Raw genomic sequence first — 23,957 nt, 5'->3', positions numbered from 1 at the left:
TAAGCGCTCCTACGAACACCCCAAGGCGCTTTTGCAGGTTACGAGGCAGCTACATTTCGTTTCAGTGTTCACTTCTATAATGTGTTATCAAAAAGAGCGAGAATATTTTGGTTACTTTATACTTCGGGTCCTAGCCAGCCCACAGCACTGGCACCACGAGATGGAAGGTGCAGTATAGTTTCGTTTACATGAACCCGACAGGACCGGGTCGAGTCAGGCGTCGGGCTGAGCGTGCTTCCCTGACTCGACTACTGCGTGTTTACATTAACTCGACCTTAGCGAGTCAAGACCCGGGTGAGTGCAGCGACGACCAGCGTCGAGTATCGCAGTGCGAGCGTGCATTGACAGCCTCCAAGATAGCGGCCTTTTAATGCGGTCTCGGAGGCGCGATGGGGGTAGCGAAAAGCAGACTCCCATTTCTCCACCCGACTTTTTTACTCCTCTGCGTTACAAGCACCTCTTAACCCCCCCCCCCCCCCCCCCCATGTCGGGCTTTTATACCAGCCCCCTAACGTATACATGAACTCGACAGGTGGTTTTTAGCCCGACAGGCATGTTCGACCTGACTTTATTGGGCTCGTGCAAATGCCCAAATTGAAACGCCAACTATCCCCTGCGCAGGCCTTCGAAGTCTCCTTACGGCATTCCCATAATGCGTTGTTCGGCGAGCTGGTGCATATCGAATCTAATGAGAGATGCTGCGCTATTCATACGATCACATGACAGAGAGGGCGTGACTGTCACTAGCTCAGAAATGAAGTTGATTCGAGCCATATGCGAAACAGTTATTGTTTGTAGTATTATTCCGTGTGCCAGGAATGAACTCCATTCGTTAAGCTTGCGCCAATTTCATTGTGTCTCTTGCGATCGTTTATAAAGCACAATCCACCTTGCTGACGGATCTTCATTAAACAGCAGGTAAACGAACACTACGAACACATGACAGAGAAAGGCACCTAGCTTTCCTCTCCCGAATCTATGTCTCTTCACAAAACCAATCCGAATGCTTCGCGAAATCCAAACCAAAATGCCCCTTACCCAACACAGGCTTTATTTATTTCGCTTTCGCAGCATCCAGCACTTCCCCATCGTTCTCCACCAGATCGCAAACACGAAAAATATACCTTTTACATGTAACACTGCCAGAAATTCATCTTAATTTAACAATCCCCCACACACAACTTTAAGCACTCTATGGATGTCGATACCAGCGAGCTGTGGCCGAACAGGCAACCCATCTTCTAGGGCCTTAATCTGACTCCATCTAAAGTTATACTGTCTGACTTGCGGGAAGGCCATAAATAGTTTTTAATCATTTAGAGTACCCAATCTAAATTCTGACTACCCACGGTACGATACGCTGGTGGAACGGGAGAGGTTTCTCTTTCTAACCTAACACCTCATTATTACTAACTGACTCGTTGCATTTAGTCTGAGCCTATCGGAGGCGAGTTAAAAGATTCGATTAGGTGCTTGCTCTTTGGTTGTAGAAACGAGCGCATTTCTCAGTAATTTATACTTGAAACCCATATCCGAGAAAAATCTTTTCTTAGCGCCATTTATAGACTTGATCACGATCAGCAATACGATCGCACCGAATTTTATGTGTTAACTCGGAGACGTAATGACATTCAGACCACCTAGATCTGAGCATGCGTGTCCGCGCCACGGCTTATAATGGTGCTGTGACGTAAGCAGGGAATACAGGTCATTAGTTTGAGGCATTATCCCGGCGTTTTTATCGTCTCCAATTTTCTATCAGCTCATATGTGTAGTCAGCTGTCGTACTTAATTTGGGGATGCCTTTGCTCTGCGCTTGTCGAGCCTGCCTTTCTCGATGGCTGTCGCGCTGACCCACTTGATGAGTGACTTAATCAATAAACTATATTTGATCAAGATGTTCTTAGTATGGGTTGTCACATAAGATACCTTCTAAGCCTGCTTCAACGCCGGCCTTCGTCCAGAATGCCCGGTAGTGATGCTGTCAATCAACCTCTCCTCTCAAAATACGTACAGGGTTGGTCAGAAGTTCCCAGGCCACAGGGTCTGCTTTGCATACTTATATCCTGGTATTTATGATGGCGATAAAGCTTTCAAGGCTCTCAGAGGTTAGAACGATACTTCTTCTACCCTCTAGAGGTACTTTGAGCTTCCGTGATGTCGTAACATCCTGACTCTACGGCTCAAAAGCAGACCCTGCGGCCTGGAAACTTTTTACCGACCCTGTACGTGGTGTTGTGGATGAAGTGGGAATAACGTTGGAGCGTATGGGCTGCACGATTATGTCTACCTCTCGCTAGCAACTAGAAGCTTGCCCCCATGGCTTTTAAGTACGTACGAACCAGTAATTCACTTCATTTTTTTCACTTGATACCCATACAAAGGTTACGAACATGCGTGGTAAAAAATGCTCAATAGGTTGGTGTGAAACTTGCGGACATTGGCGGCTGCAACAACGCGGCGAAAAAGAAAAAAAAAAAATGGCCCGAAGACTGCCGATATGCAGATATTAGGAATAAAGTGACTTCCCCCCAAGAACAATGCTTCTCTCCCAAAGGCATGCGAAGGCGACCTACATGGTTCGAACCTAGCTGTATTCTTTCACATCAAGATGTTCTAACAACAACAACCCACCGCGGTGGCTTAGTGGCGTTGGTGTTCGGTTGGTGATCCCAGGGCCGCGGGCTGCATTTCGATGGAGGCGAAATAGAAAAACGCCCATGCGCTATGTGATTCCAGTGCACAGCAAAGAACACTAGGTGGTCTAAATTAAGCCCAAGACCTCCACTACAGCTTTCCTTACAGTCCATGTTTGGGACGTTAAACACCCCATACCACCACAACCACCAAACGACAGCAGCTTATATTGCAAATATTACGTTAACACCAGATGACGTGTACACATAACGATCATAGAAAGAAGTCTGCACTTACCTCAACAAGTCAACGGTACGGAGCGTTCTGACAACATTTTGAGCGATTTCACAACATGGGAGATAAGGAAGTCCACAGACGGAGCAATTGAAAGACAAATCTTTAATACTCTTCTTTATATAGTTACACGCCGTTACTGTACAAACAGCGATATGACTTTATTCTTCAATCAGTCAACCATGGCGCAAGTGGGCGATCAGTCACGCCGTGACACTAACCGAAGTCTTCAAGGTATTTCTCAAAGGTCGTCACACATCACTACACACACAGAAATCATCGTGGGAGTGTATATTGCACAGTACGTGACGAGGCTAAGAACTCGTCGATATATACATACACACACTGACTCGCGTTAAGACACAATTTCCACGCACGTAGTACACGAGAAAACACGGAAGTAGCAGCGTCACAATCTGAGTGACAGTGTAGGCGCTTCCTCAGTGCATGCACTGGGTAAGAGGAGGCCGAGTTTTCGATCACCAGCCGTTACGCTAAGCGTGACATCGAGCGCTTAAGCGTTACGAGGGAGCTTTATGAGCCATGAAAGAGAATGAGGCAATGCGACACGCGACGACTAGTAATTGAGTGAAGCCTAAACACGCAGTTCATGAAACAAGCCGGCAAGCAGATATTCTTGCTTGGCAATCTTTTTACTGATGGACAAGAAAAGTACAAAATAAAAATACAAATTGGAAGTTCCAACTGAGAGTTAAAAAAAATAACCATAGCTTTTCCACGAAGGACACAAAAGTACTACGAGAAAAGAGGCAGGCAAAAGACATTAATAGAATTGTTATCTAAACGCTCTTGGCATATTAGCTGTGCTTCTTTTAATCCTCCGCCTCTTGTTTATCTCTCTCTCCAGCAAAAGTGGTGTATTTGAGTCCGCACTAACTATATTACAGCGCTGCAATTCAAACACTCAAAAGTCACTTATCTCGTTCAAGTGGGCAAGGCAGGGAGTTTGCAAGTGATACCTTGAAAAAATCGAGAAAAGTAAATACTGACACACGAGTGCCTACAGTTTGCCTGCGTTAGGTGTGCTACACCAATCTCGCCGTTACAACTTCTAATATGCTAGCCGTGCCGCGACGAGAGAAACACCCTCAGAGAGGGAGACTAAAAAAGAAATGCACCGTCCAGGGAAGGTGTTGTATGGTAGTTTCTTGAAATGCCGCTAGAGTAGGTGTCGCACCAGGACTTCCTGCATTTTGGTACGCCCACGCAACAGACAAAAATGACCACTCAAGCCATTTCCTGCACCCCTCTCTCACACCTTTACCCCTCTTAAGCTTTCCTGCTTATCTCTCGCATTAGGCTGGTCATGTCTCGTCGCGCCGGACAGCGCCGCGTCGCGGTGGTTACAGGAAGCGCCGGGCCGCGCGGCGCCGCAGACACAGTGACGTAACGCGGGGCTTCCGCTGGACCGCGCCACATGGCGGATGATCCGTGAACGAGGCGCCTGCGCTGGCTCCCCCTGGCAAGCGGATGCTCAAACAGGCGGGGAAAGTACAGGAGGCGTTGGTCATGCATATTTGTTTCTCTCGTGCGAAAGTTCGGTGCTGGCACATTGAAAAATGGAAAGAAAAAAATGAACCAAAATAAAAGCCTTAGGGTTCCCAAACGAACGTTTCAGGCAGGATCCGCAGGAAACAACCAGTAACAAGGTTTTCAGCTGTGACCTAAAAGAGGTGTTACTGAAATCAACATCGACATATCAAAGGAACGATATAAATGTTCCCGCACGAAACGTTCCTTCTGTCGTACTTGGATGCATCGATGAGAAAACACAGTTAACAGAGAGCTGTATGGCACGCACTGTCGCTTTCACAATGCAGCGGGCAGAACAGACGCGAGCAAGCATCATCAGTTATAGAAGATGAACACATTTCTGCTCTGTAGAACACATATAGCGACGTGCGCAGTTGGCATCGCTGCTAAGAGGGGGTTGAACACGGTTAGCGCACAGGCACATTTCAAGCAGCTATGTACAGGCAAGAAGTGAAGTTCCGAAAGGCAACAACAACAACAAAAAAAGATGTGAAGCTTGGCGCGATGGCTGATGCTGGTGATATTGAGAGAGGCGAATACATTAATAACACAGAAAAATACATCCAGGTGGTAATAGCGACCAATCACGTGAGGCGCACAGCACGTTACGAATGACTTCACATCTGCGAAAGCACCACACATGCGCGGATCTATCCTGACAGACACTGGAAACAACCTCACCAATGGCAAACAGTTCATCACTGTATCCGATCGCAAGCTTCGCAACCAAACCGCACTATGAGTTCCTTTGATTCTGCTCAAAGTCACAAGAGCTGCAGTTATCACAGGTTACACTCTAAAGATAACGAAGCATACCGACCATCGTGTACGTCTCGTCCATTGCCTACTGTTTCGCCCTGGACTATCTGTACCTCCTATCTCGTCCTGGTGAAGGTCTTCCAAGCCGATTTTGACAACTCCAAAAACACAAGTTGGTTCGAAAGCGATAAATCTCCGAAGGCTGCATTCAAAATGTTGTAATCGTCTCTAACGCTTTTAAAGTGAGGTAATCATGCATCCATGTCAAAGACAACTCGAGTTTAACAATTCATTACCGAAGCTGTGAATGGGAAATTGTTTGCTTGGTTCATTAACGCAACCGCTGCAGGTTAGGTTCCTAACTATCCGATTACAAGCACGCCAAAAAAAGGTCAACTTCTGGTTCAATTTTTTGGATGCCTCATTACTTCACTTGACATGCGTACACGACAATTTCGGCCTTAATTTGACCGTAAAGCTATTTCGAGCAAAATATGATTAAAAACAAAGTGTCGCTGAACGGCTCAGGGGACACATCATTACAGTACGCAGAAGATACATCTTTATAAACAGTTATCCAACGAAGCTCACCACGGCATTACATTTAAACCACGCTATAGCGAAGATGCTGTTGTGGATGCAGCGGCTATAACGAAACCACACTGGAACTTAGCATAAAGAGTACAATGCAGTGAAGATGCATGGCCCGGGGCACACTACTCCTTAAGACAAAGACATCTCACCATCGTAACTAGGCTTTACTCTAGTCGGAATCCGTCAGTAGAGATTGGTGAATGAGTTGCGATTCTTACAACCTGTTCAATCCTACATCGCGTTTAACAGCGGATGATAACAGTAACAAAACTATACTTTTCGCGTATTGGACATTTAAAAAGGTACAAAAGGATACTTTCTAACACACTGCTTAAAGGATATGCAACTGCACGCGGTATGTTGTGCATAACTAAAGCAATAATGTGTAGCTAAACAAAACATGTAATTATCTGAACAACTGCGTAACACATTAGATTCTTTGGTGCAATCTGGACTAGGCTAAAAGCAATCAGGGAATAACGGTAGAAGCAAGGGGCTGTTTTATGGCACACTTTCCTGACAAGATAACGTCTCTAAACCTTCCCCATCCGTTAGTGAAAAAAAAAAAAATATCCCAGCGAGAAGAATGCATTTTGACGGTTCACCTCAAATGGCTGCAGCTGTGATCACAATGTACCTGTTCACAAACAGCGCCTAAACCTACAGGCAAGCTTAAAGGCAGCCTTCCAATGAAATGTAAGCAAAATCCAAGCGATTCTTTAGGCATTTAAGATGCAGGAAAGAGAAAAATATAACTAGGAACGAAATCACGTTGGCATAGAAGGTACTAAAGAAACTGAGCAAAAAAAAAAAAAAAAAACAGCTGCCAAGAAAGTCGACACAGAGTTTGAAGTTCCGCATCTCCAGGCAGTAAAACATCCTAGCTAAACAAATATAGGCACCCAACACACACGATCGAGTCATGTTCTAAGCGTTACGCTGACAAACTTGAGGAATGCTTACGCTTGAAACACAAGAATTAAAGTTAAAAAAAAAACAGGCATGTAGAAACAAACTTCAAGGATCTCGTTCGTTTTTTTGTTTGTTTGCAATTATAGGTGTCACAACAAAAACGAAAAAAAATGACTGAAGTTTCAAGCCGTAAAAGCAGGTACAAACAAAAAGACCCTCTCAATACAAGTACAGGCATATCAAGAAGATTAAACACAAAAAGAAATCCCCAGAAAACATCCACAGACAAGTTTGTTCAAGAATATTTTCAAGCTACTTTTTCACACGCGCAATGGAAACATATTAGACAGAAACGCCTCATTGGTGAAGTGCACTGAAGTCCCCACACATAAGGGCAGTAGTGTCGAAGGTGGCTCATGAAAGTGGTATCTTCGTGGAGAGCTTCAATTAAGCTCTCCGGCAGATAAGTTTACGATACAAGAAGAAAAAAAAACTAGAAATAGAAGCTTGCGAATGACCATAGAGGTACTGAACGTATTCACGAGTACAAGCTAAAAAAACACAACACATTTGTAAACGAAAGCTGTTCCTCAAAGCGCGAGTCTTCCGTTAACATCGTCTTTGTGGAGTGGTCGCTTAGAAATTCCCATTGAACTCCGCCATCTGCCAAAAGCAACGCATTAACTAAGCACGTATTAGGAATGCATCCAGAACTCTGCCCCAAAGCTTAAAACTACCGCCCACAAGGATACTTATCTCAGTGCTCCGCGAAATTTTCTGGACGTCCGGCACACTCGAAAAAAATTTCACAAAAGAATGCTGCACGTGCTTTGAGGGAAAGCGCAGTATATCGCTAATTACGGCGGTTCGCCACATGCAAAAATGTCGAGAACATGATACCGTCCACGTACACTCAGCTGTCGATGGCATAGTTCGCACAAACAGCGCTTGCGAGAGTGCTGGTTTTAGCGAATAAACGCAGTAGCCAACGGGGCTCCTACTGGTGAACAGGGTGTGGCCAATACCTGGCTTTTTTTTCATACATCTATCGCCTCCGGTGACGAGTTCGGCGGCAGCTAATGTAAGCGCCTCTTATGAGCAGCAAAAAACAAATTGTTTGCTACCAAACTTGCATCCTTGCGCGTCTTCCGAAAGATGGCATGACAATCCGTAAACCTCTGCAGTATGGTCCTATTGTCTCATTACGTTATTTTTATTATACATGCAGAAAAATGAGATCTGTGACAACTTTCGCATTAGAGGATGTTAGTTTAGCCGGATGAACGCACGCGCTACTAAAAAAGAAAGTGCGACTACGTAGGATGCATCTCTCTAAATGGGTAAAAATTTTATACAGAGCGGTTAACAAAACCAAATTTGTGCTTTCAGTTTTTGCTAAAGAAGAATAAGAAGATGCCGCATATATTCAAGATCCGCAAATTTCTGGGTTTAGAAGCGGTGTATTTAAGTCAAAGTTGCATCCCCCCTAAACACTTTGCCAACGACAGAGACAACAGTAGACGAGGTGTGGTAACAGCACAGTGGAATCACGCGGAACACACGGGACCAGCGTTTAGGTGAAGAAACGGTCCCTTAAAGACACCTCAGAGGCGATGACCTGCAGTGTCACGTGTTAAAAAGAACCACGTGCACCACCTACCACACATCACAAAACAGCGACAACTCATGCGTAGCCATGAAGTCCTTTCTTGAAGAGTCGCATGATCAAATGTCGTCTGCTCAAGCGTAGTCCGTTGCAGCGTCGTCTGCTTCAGAGTCGACTGCACGGCATGCTCTCAGCAGTGAAGAGGAATCGCCCCGGATGACAGAGTCCAAGACACCGCAATATCCACAGTAAACAGCAAGAAACAACACACACAAGGGATAGCAGCTGGCGCCGGAACAGCGGCACACATCAAAGAGCTGAGTCCCATTTCCGAAGCTCCGTGGAAGTAGAAGAAGACACAGTGTACTACCATCGTGGAAGCACTGGGATCATCGATTGTCGGGTCGTTGCAACGGCGCTCCCGCTTCGCAAACTCTCGGCTTCACAGGTTGCCAACACACTCACGCACACACAGGCCGAGGCAGCAAAAGCAACGTTAGACTTACGAGAGCTGGCGACGACATGTTGTGCATACGGAAACGACTTCGGTTTCTCCCTTGAGTAAAAGTTTGTCTGATGCAAGCGGGCGCCCGCTAAGTAGCCGTAGAGGCAGTCCCTGCTGATCGCGACGACATGTTGAGGCGGGGCGTCTCGGTTTTTCTTGCTACAGGAGACGGCTTCGTCTTCTAGCAGCCGGATCCGCTTCAAGAAAGGCTTCAAGACGGGACCTGTCCTTTGAGGCAACCTGAAAAGGAAAAAAAAAAAAAAAACGTCAGGCAAGCCACTTAGTCATTAGCTCTCAGGAGTCGCGTCCGACACAAGTCTTGAGAAACTGTGCACGAAAACTCTGATGGACTCGTTAAACGCGTTAGTAACGGAGATAGTACGTCGGCAACTTTCAAAGAAACACGGATAAAAAATAAACATAATAGTGAAATCAATTTTGTTCTTATTACGTGCCACCGCATCGAGCGCTCGCATTGATAAACTTATTTAGTTGTACACTTTGGTCACGTGAGACGAAGCATTTAATTCTAAGAGAAGTATGTAGACCGCATTATCAAAGTTTTGACATTAAATATCTCAAGTGGTGAAACTAGTGCTGTTCTCTAGGCGAGCAAGAGACCCAATCATAGCAAATATTCAATCAAATCAAAATCATTGGCTGTTACTATTTTAATAATACCATGCACTATCAAAGCTTCGCATAAAGGTGCATGAAGGCACAATCTGCTTCGCCATTAAAAATTTTTCGAATGCAGCAACGGTCGCTCCCTTTGCCCTTGCCGCGATATGCCTGACAAGCTGGCTTACCCTCAGTTACGATGTTACGGTGGCAGAGCACGCTCTACAGGAAGAGTTCCATGAGTACAGAATACATAGCAGAAAAGACGCGACACAGCTATGCTGTATATTCGGCATAAAACCTGCTACACAGTTCTAATAAATCAGTCTATAGTCAGCGCCAGTACGCTTTAAGCGTTCCTTTCTGTCCCGTCTTTTGGTGTGTGTTTCTGTATTTTGGATACCTAAAGAACCAATTGGTTCAAGTTTTGTTAGGAAGAGTACCTAACGCTAATTTTATGCGCTGAAAAGTACAGACAAGTTACATCAGCCGCATATTGCCCCATGCAGAAGCACGAAAATGAATTCTAGAACACCTTAGTGATCACGTAATATGACAGCGCAGTCATACCAATTCTGTCATGTCGCACCAACTTTGTCATATTATGTGATATAGTCATTATGGCACTTGTCATATAGGTCATACCACCATTGTGTCACTTGTCATATTATGCCGCACCAAAACTATGTCATTTTATATCATACCAACTCGCCCATAAGTCTGCGTTGTTGATTCTCTTGCCTCATCTTTCCTCCTCCTTGTGCAGACGCGCTGTTTTAGCCTTGTTATCTTAACACGTAATACCGACACTGCTGAAATCAACGCAATGCCAACCACTGTAAACGATGCAAACACGCCAGTTCTGCATCTACATAACCATTACACAGAAGCCCTTTCCACCAAGAAAAATGAACGAGCAAAATGAAAAACAGTGTTTCACTACGTTTAAACATCAAACGCTACACGAAACAACAATATTTGAGGACCAGGCCACCGCACAGCTGTCACATGACAAAGTTGACCCAGCGCTGCGACTCATTATCAGTCGCGCTAGCCTAGGAGCAAACATTAATACACAGAAGAAAAACGTTGGCGCCTTCTTAAATATTCAAAACTTATCGCGAGTGCGCGCATATAACTCCGAGCACGCGCCCGGAGCCGCTGTCAGATGAAGTCACGCTAACCGCGGTGCGTGAATAAACGGCGGACGCCGCGCGAGCGGACAACGTAATTACGGACTCGCCGCCGACTGCGCATCTCACACGCCCCGGAAACTGCCGCAGCAAGTAATAAACAAAAAATAACGAAAGCCGGCCGGGACGGAAGGGAAGGGGAATCGGCGGAGTGGACGGCGAAGGAGTATTGCGGCACGAAGGCCGGAGCCGAACACGAATTGGGGCGGAGACGGGTTGCTGCTCCGCGGGGCGCGGACGAAATGCCACGGCGTGGCGAGGGCCTCGTGTATTATTAGCGCTGTTTGCGGACGGCGCGCTCTGGCGAGAGAGCGCCGAAAATTCATGAGACTCCACACCACCGCGAGCCGGCACTCGACCGACCGATGCCTCGGCGCTGTTCACGCCGTTGCGCGACGAACACGTCGGGTCAGATCCACACGCGATGCTTTTCTCGACGCGAAGAGATGCGCGTGTTCCCACCACGAGAGAGAGAGAGGGAAATAGAAAGAGAGACAGACAGAGAAACAGTACTCAAAGAAACACAACGGACAAACTAAAGTTCGCCTGTGTTGACGGACTATAGCGCCTCGCTTGGCCAGGATATCGGGTGCACATGTCGACCAGTGTGAGCACGTGCTATCAGCAAGAAATGAAACGCGAACAAGATAACTGAACCACGGACTGCAAAACAGCCAGCTCTTGGCCGGAGGAAGCTGAATACTAGGTCCTGCTACTTTGATTTCGAAGGCACGAAGACTCTTCTTTAGAAGTGTTATTCAACCAGGCTTGTATTTCTAATATAGGAGCTAATACGTAGGTTCTTTTGTGTTGCCACCTCAGTTTACTTGTTCGCGGTTCATTCATTGCTCATAGTACAGTCTTGGGCAAAAGCCCTAATCCCACAGCATTTACCTGCAGCGAAATGAATGTCCCTAGAATGCTCAGTGTAGCTGATCATTCAAAACATGTCAAGCAGGAAGCTTCATTGCCGCAAGAAACCTTCTGCTAGCATTTCGAGGTCCTTCGTCCTTTAATAGGGCCGTAATGGCTCCATTATACGGCTGAAGCGAAAAGCCTTTGGCCTGAAGACTTTTGACAAAGACTGTACCTATTGCCAATGGTGGACACTAGTGAGATCGGACCAACAATGTCAGTAGCCACTCGCTGAAAACGGAACTCGATGAACTGGCATTTTACCAAGTAGCACAGGACTAATCATACCCTTTAGAATCGTGCTGTGGAATACACCGCACGATCTCACGCAGCGTTTTACATCACTTTGGACGCCTGGCCACAAGAGCTCCTCCGTGATTCTGGACATTAATTTCTGAACTCCCTGGTGTCCGATCATGATGTGTTACAACAAAAAATAGTCTACTTTCACAACAGAGCTTTTATAGGAAGAAATAAAGGCTCCTCAAAGGCTCCCCAAAAATTAATTATAAAGATCTAGAGAGCTTTAATAAGCGAAATCACAAATTAGTGAAGTAAATGAGCTCGAAGCAGACATCGCTCGAGTGAAACAGCCGAAGGAGAGGCAAAATAAAAAAAGAAAGATGGACGCCACCTACAACCCACCCCACTGCATCTTCATGGGAAGCTGCTCTGCCGAGCCCTACCCTTGAACGATCAGCAACGGCTGGTCACGCGGGACCGCAGGATAGCAGAAGCTAAATCGGAGTCCAGGACTGACGGCCCCGGACATGAGGACCGGCGCCACAGTCCCCCTTCCAAAAATAAGCTTTTCACCACCATTATCATCGAGGATGTATCAAGAGGTCGACAAGTGTATAGATAGGACGGTAATACTCTGAAAGAATAAGTGAGGAACGAATGAGAACAGAAGTCGATGACGCGACAAGAAAATGCTTACGGTTCAGTAATGAAAACAGTGATAATGATTAGAAATCTTTAATGCGTTCGTTTCTTCGTATTTAGCTGCCTATTTTTTTGCCTTTTATTTCGTTGCATTATTTTCTTTGCGCAGCTAACAAGAATACCAAAACTGTGAGCCGCGGACCAGATTCTGCTCAAAGAAATTTTACTGGCCGACCCTTTCCCGTCCGGACCATTCGCTACATTTGAACTGCCGACGCTACCATAACACACATACCGACAGGCGTATACACGATAAAAAAAAAATGGCCATAACGCGCCGAAGGACATTCATAAAACTACGGCGGGCAGCAGTATCGGGGAAAAATTTCGGGTCACTCCGAACACACGCGACGCTTATTAAAACGAAGTGCAAGCCCGAAGTACACGCAAGGGAGCAGAGGCAGCGGCGAAGTTCATTAATTCATGGTCGCAACATACTTCCCCTTTGGCCCTGATCCTATATATACGCCCCTGCAACCTCCCCCTCTATTGCCTATGAAATGACCAACGTACGACCGGCAATTTGTGTCGCTTCGCCGTCATGGCGAATCGTGCATCGCTGCGAATGGTCGGTTTCGCCACGTGGTTTCGTCATATGGTTTCGTTATGTAGTTTCGTCAAGCGGTTTCGCTCTGTGTTTTTTTTCGCAGCGAAAAACAAACGACGGCTCGACCACGACACTGCGCACGCACGCAAGAGCTTCTTTGATCGTCCGCAGACCAAGCAAGAGAGGACTGACGCAGGCACAAACAAATGCACGCAAGCACAGACTCAGACGGCGCATTGCCACATATCTCTGAGGCCAGCTCTCTTCTCTCGAGGAGAATGCGTTAATTATTAAAGCCTCAGACCAATCGAGATAGGCGGGCGTCGCCGAAGACGCGCGCGTGCACAGACCCAGAGGACCCCTCGGAATATTACATCTATCGCGCGACGACGCCGTCGGGCGACTTCGTGTATTATGCAGCGCCCCACGCGGTGGAAACCATGGAGAGATATAGTCACAAGGGGGAAAACCTGTGTACCCCCTCCCTTTTCTCCCCCTACATTCATACTGGCTTCTACTTCACAGTGGTGAAGGCAAACAGAATGAATAATAGAGAGACGCGGCAAGAAAGCGGAGTGTTTACTGAGGGCAAAAGCTGCTTGTCGGTTGCTGCACAGGTCGGCCCCGTACGGCGGTATGATTTGTTTATTCGCAGCGAGATATAGTTGGTAACTAGTTCATGCAATGGCCAGCGTTTCGCGGCGTTATGGCTTTTTGCTTTTTGACGCTATAGCTGTTTGCTACGCAGGTCCACATACGACGCTATGATATGCTTATCTCAAAAATTTAGCTCGACGAAGAGTTGGTTTCTAGTAGCCAGAAAGGCCAAGATTATGCGGCCTGGCTGTTTTTATTTGGCGCAAAGGATGGTTATTAGTAGCTAGATCGGTTCGCATAATTCGACGTTACGGTTTCGTCAGAAGTCATGTAGTTAAGTAACTCTGTGAAACGTAAATGGGAGGACAAGCAGACAATTGAGTGAGCAGAAAAAAAACAACAATGTAGCACACTAGTAACCCAGTGAACTCATTTGCTCTATTCATCTCTTCCTGCTCTTGCTTTTGGATCTTCTTCAACACCTTTATACTCAACGCTACAAGCCCTTTCCCCCATCTCCCTTATCCAGAAAAAAAGCCAACCTTGCAATAAAAAAGAAGTCATTTCATCGCCACCCCCCTCTTTTGCAGAAAAGAAATATATGGGGGAGCACTCAATTTACTCTGTTCCACCGAGCAAACGAGTAATACGTTAAATTGCGGCAAAACCAGAAGGAATCACTACGCATTGGCTAATTATACTAATTACAGCCGATGGGAGCGTTATAACCAAGAAGCATCAATGAACCCTTTCGCAGGCTAAACTTGGTTGCCCCCGACGCACCTTCAAGGGATGAAAGCTGGGCCGGTTTACAGCCTTACAGTCGTCTCACAATCGGCTAGGTTAATCTTACAGGTTGGTTCACAATGCAAAGAGGTGTGATGAGGCAATAACCAATCATACCAACATCATCAAACAACATTCATTACCAACAAAGAAGCGTAAACAAACATACTCGAAAGCCAAGCTTGGTCATTTCCAATATCACTTTAGGGGAATAAAACAGGGCTAGTTAAAAGAGAATGGTAGGAAGAAGGTGTGAGGAAGCATATATAGCTTCGAAAGCAGAAATACTTAATACCGATACTAGCCGATAACACAAACCGCAACAATAAAAGGAGCTTAAAGGGAAACTGCATAGGTTTTAGAAATCAACTACCTTAAGAGGGCCGAATGCGTGAAACTTGCAGGTAAATAAAGCATGCGAAGTCTTTTTGGACTTGAAATAGAGAAGTGATCGCCGATTAAAATTCGGACGCCCTTCAAGCTTCTCCGCAGCGCACAACGCCAAGTGGGGGCGATGACGTCATCTAAAGTATCGTTACATTTCGAACGCACAAACGCCTGCTTTGAAGAAAAAAACCAACGCCATCGAAGGCAAACCCTGCCGAGAGTTGTTTGGCAGCGTCTAACGAGTCAGGGCAGGGTGTGGCTGATAAATAATTGAAATATACCTGCGCTTAAAAGACACGGACTGAAAGAAAGAGACACACACACAAAGCGTGTGTGTGTATCTTTCTTTCAGTCCGTGTCTTTTAAGCGCAGGTATATTTCAATATGGTAAACCAACTCGCCCAAGAAACCACTCTGCTGATAAATAAATACAGCGGTATTTGAAATCATACCTTCCGTGACGTCACGCTGAATTACCCTGCACTCCTCCGGTGCATTGAGGAGAAGCGCAAAATTCAATCGTCGATTACGTCACTATTTTAAATGCTAGTGCAAAAACACTTGTCATGCTTCACCTGCAGCTTATACAGACTTGAATCCTTGACTATCGCGAAATTCTCACACAAGTGCTGCAGTTGCCCTTTAAATAAGCATTTTCGTAAACCAATCTCCTTCGCTGGTAATGCAAGTTTACGCAAAGATAACGCGGGCTAGTTTACAGTCCGGCCGGAGCGAGTCGAGAGGGAGCAAGCTTAGCCGTCCAGGACACTTCTTCCCCAGAGGGCGAGTAAAGTTTTCCAGGCAGCATGCAGCAGGCCGCTCACCATACGAGTAGGGGAACACGGAGCGGGAGTAGGGAAAGCATAGGGAGGATGGGGAGGAAGTACTCCGAGAGCACGGAGAAAACTTTTCGCGGAGGATTTTCCCCAGAGTTTTATTCGGGGAAACAAGCCGTTCGTGCCTGGAACGAATAACTCCCGAAACCGCCCTGCGGCGTATCCGCGGTTTCAACACACTACTTCGACGAAGTGCTCGTCGTTGAACCGCGGAAGTTTAATGCTCCTCGTTCGGAGAACTTTTACGAGAAAAGCGTAAGAGGCTGAACTTCACGTAAGAATCGTTCAAACTGGCGTTTAAGCCTGAAAGCACGCACGGACATGCGAATTTGTCTACACGTCGAACTATATTATATTCTCTCTCTCTCTCTCACACGCACGCACGCACGCACGCACGCACGCACACGCACACAGACACACACACACACACACACACACACACACACACACACACACACACACACACACACACACACACACACACACACACACACACACACACACACACACACACACGCATTCACGCACGCACGCACGCACACTTTATGCCAAAAGTGACAGGTTAGCGTTGGCTACCCATTGGTTTCATACTTCCGAAACTAGATACTAAATATACACTGCTTTGAAGGGAAGCCCTAAAGCATATTTCTTTTCGAATTTCTGCTATCCCTCTCTCCGTTTCTCACAAATATGCCAGGTGTACAATTCTAACGTTTACAGCTGCTGAAGAAATGAATTACAAAGCGAGCGACTAGGTAGAAGTTCAGGAAACACTTGAAGTCGAAGTACCAGCTTTCGCAACTAACATCTTGACTCTGCGTGCGGCTGAAAAGCAGTACGCGACCTGCAATCTCTCACATCTCCTGAGCTCTGCGCCATCTAACGTGCACCCACCTTCGGGGTTAGATTTCAGCTAGGGTGACCACGAGGAGGTGGTAGAACGTGGTTCGACTATTTCTGTGCGAAAAATGTTCAGCCTTCTAGAGCGCCATTTCAGCCGCTCTTGACATCAAAGGCTTGCCTACCACTGAAGTTCGGAAGCAGGGGGCGAAAAGCTAGCACAGTCAGTGACACAGAAAAGTGATTTTAAGGCACTGATACGGGCTATGAACACTAAGCACCTTCCAGCCACAGTGGGCTGTCAACAGCGCCCTGTAGCTGGTAGGTGCCTCGTGTTCATCGCCCATATTAATGCCTTTGACTTGCAGTGGGCGTAGTGAGGCTGATGATGATGATGATGATAGGTACCCATTAGCAGTACTAGTCTGGGAGCCGCCGCTTCGTTCGTAAAGTTATATTAAACATATTTAGGAATTACATTGTTTACAGTAAAATAAACAACTAACACAACGGTACATAAACAGGGATATATTAAGAAAATAATGCCACGTATAGCGCCTAATAAACGTAATAGACATGGAGATCAGCAAAAGTTGAAATCGCCAAGGAAAATAAACACTGCAGAGACAGCGCAGAGCAAAAAGAAGAAACAAGGGTTTAGTCGTTTCTCCGATGGCTAAATCATTCATCCGAAATCTCAGTTCTTCTTCAATGTAAACGTTTTTTAAAGACTGCCAAAACCCTCGTTTTTTTTTTTTTGCTTTAAGAACAGCACATGCCTGAAGCAAACTTCGGGTAGACGTCAGAGGGCGGGAAGCTTGGAAAAATATTCTTTCTCCAAGCACGTATGTTAGAAGCACCGTATTGAGTTGTGCCTCATTATTACGACCATCGTTAATATGGACGACTCGATTCATGGAGAACTTTTAGGGGGACTAAACTATTAAATGCTTTACGCCTGGTTAATATGAAAACTCTCTGTCCGGACAATGAACAGGGTGAAAATGCACTGAGCCCATTGGGGCCCACAGATTTTGGTCGCTTTAATATGGACAGAAATGAGAACAAAGCATCTCCTTTCAAACCAGGGTGTTTCCTTTCCTGTGTTTTGAGTACAGGACACCAGTCAAAGGCAGTGACTTCGTAACAGGGTCCTAGTAAAACCCTGCAAGCGTCTGAGTAGCAGCCTATTGCTTTTTCTATGCAGTTCTATAGTTCAAAGGTACGTATGCAACGTTCCTTTACATTTGCCATATTGCATGCATGGCTACGAAGGAAGCTCTCGCTGCGCCTTCTGTTCCACTGAAACCGGCGTCCAGTCGCAGTCAGCCAAATCATCATCATCAGCCTGACTACGCCCACTGCAGGGCAAAGGCCTCTCCCATGTCTCTCCATGTTTTGACCCTTGTTTTGTCCAATTTCCCTTCCACAGAACACGGATAGACGCAATAGCAGACTTTCAGCACCAACTGGTTCTTCAGAATTTCCGAACTTTTTTCTTCTTCGTGATTCTTTATGACGAAAGGCTCGCTTCATGGACAATTTTGCTCGGAAGCTAAAGTGCCCATATTAACGAGGTATGACGACGCCACCATTAGCGGTATACTTCAAACCCTGAGCGCTTCCATCAAGGCCGTTCTGTTGTTCGCGTTGCTTTTCGTCTTATTTTGTGATTCCCACGCCTGGCTTGCTCTCAATAGTACCTGCAACAAATTAATAAAACAGAAAAATCATCACATTTGGAGTATTTGCACAAAAAGCGCAGAGTATACGAAATGAAGAGCGCGCGAAATGACTGCTGCTCCTTCGCAACCTGACGGAGATGAAAGCAACGAAAAAAAAAAAAGAAAAAGTGAGTTTCAAACGGCAGGTAAGTCTGCACCGACGAGCTTAGCGCCAGTACGCAGACAGCGCCCTCTTTCGAATGCTTTAGAAGCGCCGTTTCAACACAGTCCATTCATTTCGACGCGCACGGCGGTACGCCTTTGATATGCGCAATTCCAGGATCCGCTATATAGCGAGCGCAAAACGGCACCGTAAACTTCGGGCGAAATAGGAGAAAAAAAAGTCGGAGCCCGGAGAGTTTTCGAGACGAAATTCCGAGAATATGTGCAACGTCTGGACATAATTTATGCGCGGGAAGAAAAGAAAGCGAACGTAATGGAACGGATGCGTAGGAGGAGGAATCGGGACAAAGAGTGAAAAAGCTGCGGAAAAAGCCGCAAGAACAAGACGGAATCTCATTAACATATTCATTAATTTTTCCCCTCGGCCGACTCATTCGGCCGCGCTGCCGCGTTGCTTCTTCGGCGAAGCGCGTTCACATGCAAATGAAGCCCGAAGCGCCGTCTCCTTCAAGGAGAAAAAACGAGACGCAAAAAAAAAAAATTGGCGGAGAAGGTGAACTTTCATGCCAAATGCCAGACGCACGCCTTGATGAAAACTCCGCCTGTATCCGTTTCAGATGTCGGCTCTGTACTTCAGAATCAATTCGAGTAACGGCGTAGTATAGGGCACGTCCAGTGGCAGGTCACTTTGGCGTTCTGCTACCAAATTGGGCGTTCTGCTGCGGCGTTCTACCGCTGGGTTCGACCTCGGCCCCGTTGGAATCGCATTTCGATAGATGCGAAATGCAGACGCTCATGCAAATGTATAAGAATATGCTCACCAATGTGCGATACCGTCTTGCTCGATACCAAGCGTTTCTAGCATAAGCGCCAGCGCATTTAATCTCGGCTAGTAACCCCACGTACTCGAAAGTAACAAGATTCCCTCCTCTATGGCGGGAACCCAGAGTGAAGAGCAAAAAAAAAACAAACTTTGAGATCTCTTTGGTGACCGACATTAGAGCAATGCGAAAGCAAAACTTCCACACACTCTATCGACGTCCGCGGCTATTCTGAGGTCCATGGCTATTTCGACGTCCAAGCGTAATTTTCCCGTGTAATTAACGACCCGATTAAAACTCATGAACGACAGCAAGATCTGATCACGCACTTTCTAACACAAGCAAACTTTTGCACATTTATGTTATTGGACGACACAATCATGCCGAAAAGTTTTGACGACACGATATAGCCCTCTAATGTTTTCGGATTAATAAAAATCGATTAATTAACCGCGGCTTTCGTCATACGTCCGCAAAGTAGGCGCAAAAAAAAAACGAAGTATGGTCTGATTAAACCAAAACGCTGTTTCCCCAACTATGTTCCATCCGCGTAAAGCAGGTCGATGTAAATTAAATGGATCGAAGAAGAAACGGTCACGCTATGGCGTGCACGGCTTTATACCTCACGTGTTATGTGGTCAAAGCTCTTTATGTACTCGGTAAAACGACCTCCCTTACGGGCTCCTAGAAAGTCAACACTCCACGCGCATTTTGGAGTAGTGCTTCATGCGACAAATCTGACAACAATCAGCCGGCAGTCGTCATGGCAACGGACGACCGGCGACAGCGCCCTTTGCTGCGAGGCGCGCAGCACGGCCCTAAGTGACGTCAGTCATGGTATAATACAAGGGCGACGTTAATGAGTATACTAAACATCTTCGGGAGGAAATCTCACAACAAAAAACACAGTCACACACTTTCCAAAAGCGCTTACGTCACTCAAGTTATCACCGTATTAAAAATTCCAGTGGTTCGACTCTGCTGAACCGAGTTTTCACGAACCGAAAGCAGAGCGCACAGCTGCGGTTTATATACCCCATACGCTGACGTCAAAACTGTAAATTGAATCATGTGACCCCACGCGATAACCACTTCTTACCACCTTCTACCGACGACCTGAAAGGTCAAGTGGTGCAGCACCAAGGTGGACCACACATGGTAAGCCAGATGTGCAACCATTACTTATCTCAAGGTCGTTTCAAGGTCATTAGGAGGTTCCCGGCGAAACGTGTGTCGTTTGTCAAAGTTCAAGGTGGTTGACTAAGTGGACCACACAAGGTTAGGTATATATGTACTGTAACACTAGCTATTAACTATCTCAAGGACGTTTCAAGGTCATTCAGGCGCTCACGGCGAAATGCGTCGCAGCTATAGTAGTGCAGCTTTCGCTACAAAATAGCTCGTTCCTAACTAAAGCCCGACGCACCTAAAATGAGACTCCACTGACATATTCGGAATAATAGAAGATAATTAAGTTCCCTTCTTAATGCCTAATAAGACCAGAGCAGACAGTACATTCTCAACGAAGCCGAGACATAATTTGCTATCTTTACCTTGTCGTTCCGAGACCTTCTGCGTTTGCCTCTTTCATAGAAAATTACATCATACGTATTTACGCAGCGAACTTATCTATCCCACTTACAAGGTCGGTATTCCGTACTGCAGAGTTAATGCTTTCTTTAAGCCTTATCTGCACATCAACAGCGTGGCGCATGACCCTTACCAAAGCCACTATCAGTTCAAAAACGCCGCAGCAAACACTGTGTTACCAGCAACCACTGCAACTACTCTATCTTAGTTGCTATTTTAAACGCCTGTATCTGCTTCCTCACTGTAACTACTGCCCTTTCTGAGTAAATAAATACTGAGTAAACAAATGCCAAGTGACTCCATTTGCGCTTCATTTACGTCAGCGCAAAGGAAACGCGCATGAAGCGTCGAAGGAAAGCCGGAATCCGCATTTCCGGAGACTCCAAGGGAGTCCCTATAGCAGAACACCCAAAATACAAAAACGAAGAACAAAACAGTGTATAACGATGCTTCGACGCCACTCATGCGAAACGATAGCGGCTGCGCGATTGGTTAAAAAAAAAAAGAACCACATACGCGTAGCGCCCCCCCCCCCCCCCCCCCGCGCACACACACACGCACGTGCGAGACACTTTCACTCACGGGGTGCATATACTGGGCAATAAATTTACCAGGCGAGCGGATCTCATCGGGCGCGACACATTTTCAACGCTGCCTGATTTTTCGCGGAGCAAGAGACAAGAGAAGAATAACTGAAATAAGATGAGGAAAACATGAAAACCGAATAACTCATTCTAGACGGTATGCCCGAGAGCCCCCGCCAAGGATTACGCGTACAAGATCTACCCCTCGGCTCTGAGGCGAGCCCAATTTTCGAATCCTTCGAGAAGAGGATTTAAGGAAAGCGCACAGAGCCGTAGAAAAACACAGCGGAATGCAAATGGCGGGAAAGAGCGCGGGCCACGGGAAGAAACACTTTTCCACGAACAGGAAACAGAAAGAAAGGAAGGACGAAAAAAAAGAAAGAAAGAAGGAACGAAAGAAAGAAAGGAGAGAAGAGAGGAAAAGGAAGAGAGAAAGAAAAAAAGGAAGGAAAAAAGAAAGAAAGAAAGAAAGAAAGAGACAGAGAGAGAAAGAAAGGAAGGAAGGAAAAGAGAGAGGGAGAAAGGAAGAAAGGAATAAGGAAAGAGAGGAATAAAAAGAAAGAAAGGGAAAAGAGAGAAAGAAGGAAGAGAGAAAGAAAAAATATATGGAAAGGAAGAAAGGAAGAGAACGAAAGGAACGAAAGAAGGAAGGAAGAGGAAGAAAGGAAGACAAAGAAAGAAGAACAGAAAGAAAGTAGGGAATTAAGAACACGGAAGAAAGGAACGGAAGGGGGACACTTGTATGTGAGAAGACGGCGAAGGAGCGGCCGAAGACATTAACAAGCCGCGCATCAGAACGCAGTCAATTTGCATCGGCACAGCTACAGACACGGCTGTACGGCTTTCTGTTTCTCTCAATGTTTTTTTTCTCGTCTCAGCTTTCTTTTTTTCTTTTCGACTCGGAGCGCCCGCACTTCCGCAGTCGGATTCGTTTCCGCGCGGGCGCCGACGTCATTAAACCGGAAAGAACGAAAGACGGAATAGAAGGAAAAAAAAACACAACAAGAAAAAAATAAGACAATGGGCAATTAGGAGAAAGAAAGGCTAGATGAAAAACATATTTTGAATTGAAGAACGAGAGAAGAAAGAAAGAAAATTAATGCGGAGTGATCAAGAAGGAAAAAAAAACAATTGAAGCAGACAGACTGTATTCAAGGGAAAGCAAATGAAAGAGACAGCAGATACAAGAGATTTGAAGAAAGAATTAAGCTGGGAAAAGAAGAAAATAAGGAATGAAAAAATATAGGGCACAATTTTTTTATTCCAGATGTTTGCCATTATGCATAATGAGAACGAGAGAGAAAGTTAGAGGAAGGAGTGTAAGCAAGTCTCGCTTAAACAGTGGCAGAAGTTTTCGATAAAGCGACTGTCGGGAGTCCACTTGTGATAGTCGCCTGCAGCATCCCATCGCAAGCCTACCTTCCTTAGGAAGCGTCGTCTCACGGAGGCTGTAGTCAGGAGAGTCCACAGCAAGTGTCTTTCATCACACTGGTCTGGCGCAGCACCACAATGGGGACACTTGTCACTTACTTCTAAACTCTTGTCACGCCACCGATGACGCACAGAAACAGTCAGAGGCCCTCCTGCCCGAATCCGGCACACTGACACCACTTAGTTACTTAAGGCGTTGAAAATGCCATAGCTTGAAAGTTTGACGTCCGCTAGGACTACTTGTCTTCCTCAGTCATCGTTGCTCGCCGCATAAGCTGAGCCTGAGCAGCCGCCGATACTACATCTTTAGTGACGTATTTTCGTGGTCGCTCTCTTCGCTTGCAGAGATTTTCCCCTACAGTAGGCACACGGGTGTACATTCTGGCTTCATTCCACACGTATATGCAGAGCTGTCTAGACACGTGTGCCCACAACCAAGCGCACCTACCAACTTAGGGCGGTCGTGCCACAAAAATGTAGCCGTAGCTCAAGGAAGGTGAGATGGCAACGAGAAAGAGAGGCAAACGAGGCTAAAAGCGGAAGCACTCTGCTTCTTCCGGTTTTGTAGTGAAGCCTGCCAATGGAGGTGTTGTATTGTGCTGTATTGTACTGATGATGATGGGTTTGCATGGCGCAAAGGCATTTGTGGCCAAACAGCGCCATGGCACAAGGTATTTTCTTCTGCTCAAGGTGAGGTCAAAGACACATTACCAAAGCATTTCACCCTAAATAAGGCGAGCACCAGCCAAGGGGAAAGCTTGCACCCATTGTACCACCAGTGAATACCCGGCGGCACTGGAGACAGAACCCCGCACTACACCTCCTGCGAGGCGGATGCCCAGACCACTAGGCCACCACTGAGGTCTGTTTGTTGTGTTGTGTTGTGTTGTGTTGTGTTGTATTGTGTTGTATTGTATTGTATTGTTTTGTATTGTATTGTATTGTATTGTATTGTATTGTATTGTATTGTATTGTATTGTATTGTATTGCATTGTATTGTATTAGTACCCGCAGTACTAATGTGGAGCGGAGAGTCCTCTCTAAAGGACAAATCTACTATCTGTATTGTATTGTACTGTACTGTATTGTATTCTGGCGTGGAGTCGTGTCACGTCGTGTCGTGTCATGTGATGTCGTATCATGTCGTGTCGTGTCA

At 46.1% G+C, this 23,957-nt stretch overlaps 1 protein-coding gene across 1 annotated transcript in view; it reads right to left on the bottom strand.

Annotated features, from left to right (window-relative positions):
• Window positions 1-3,015: 3,015 nt before the first annotated feature.
• The window catches only part of LOC149332125 (beta-1,4-glucuronyltransferase 1-like), a 317,740-nt gene continuing 296,798 nt past the window's right edge, over window positions 3,016-23,957 (bottom strand). The window contains exon 8 of the mRNA XM_089557080.1: window positions 3,016-9,101. The gene's annotated coding sequence lies outside the window, so the exon portion shown is untranslated. The remainder of the gene's footprint in view (window positions 9,102-23,957) is intronic.

The sequence above is a fragment of the Amblyomma mixtum genome, chromosome 8 (assembly GCF_055824585.1).
Source record: "Amblyomma mixtum isolate Tamu chromosome 8, ASM5582458v1, whole genome shotgun sequence".
NCBI classification, from domain to species: domain Eukaryota; kingdom Metazoa; phylum Arthropoda; class Arachnida; order Ixodida; family Ixodidae; genus Amblyomma; species Amblyomma mixtum.
Note: the sequence above shows the minus strand (reverse complement) of the source record. Positions and strands in the feature narration are given on the sequence as shown.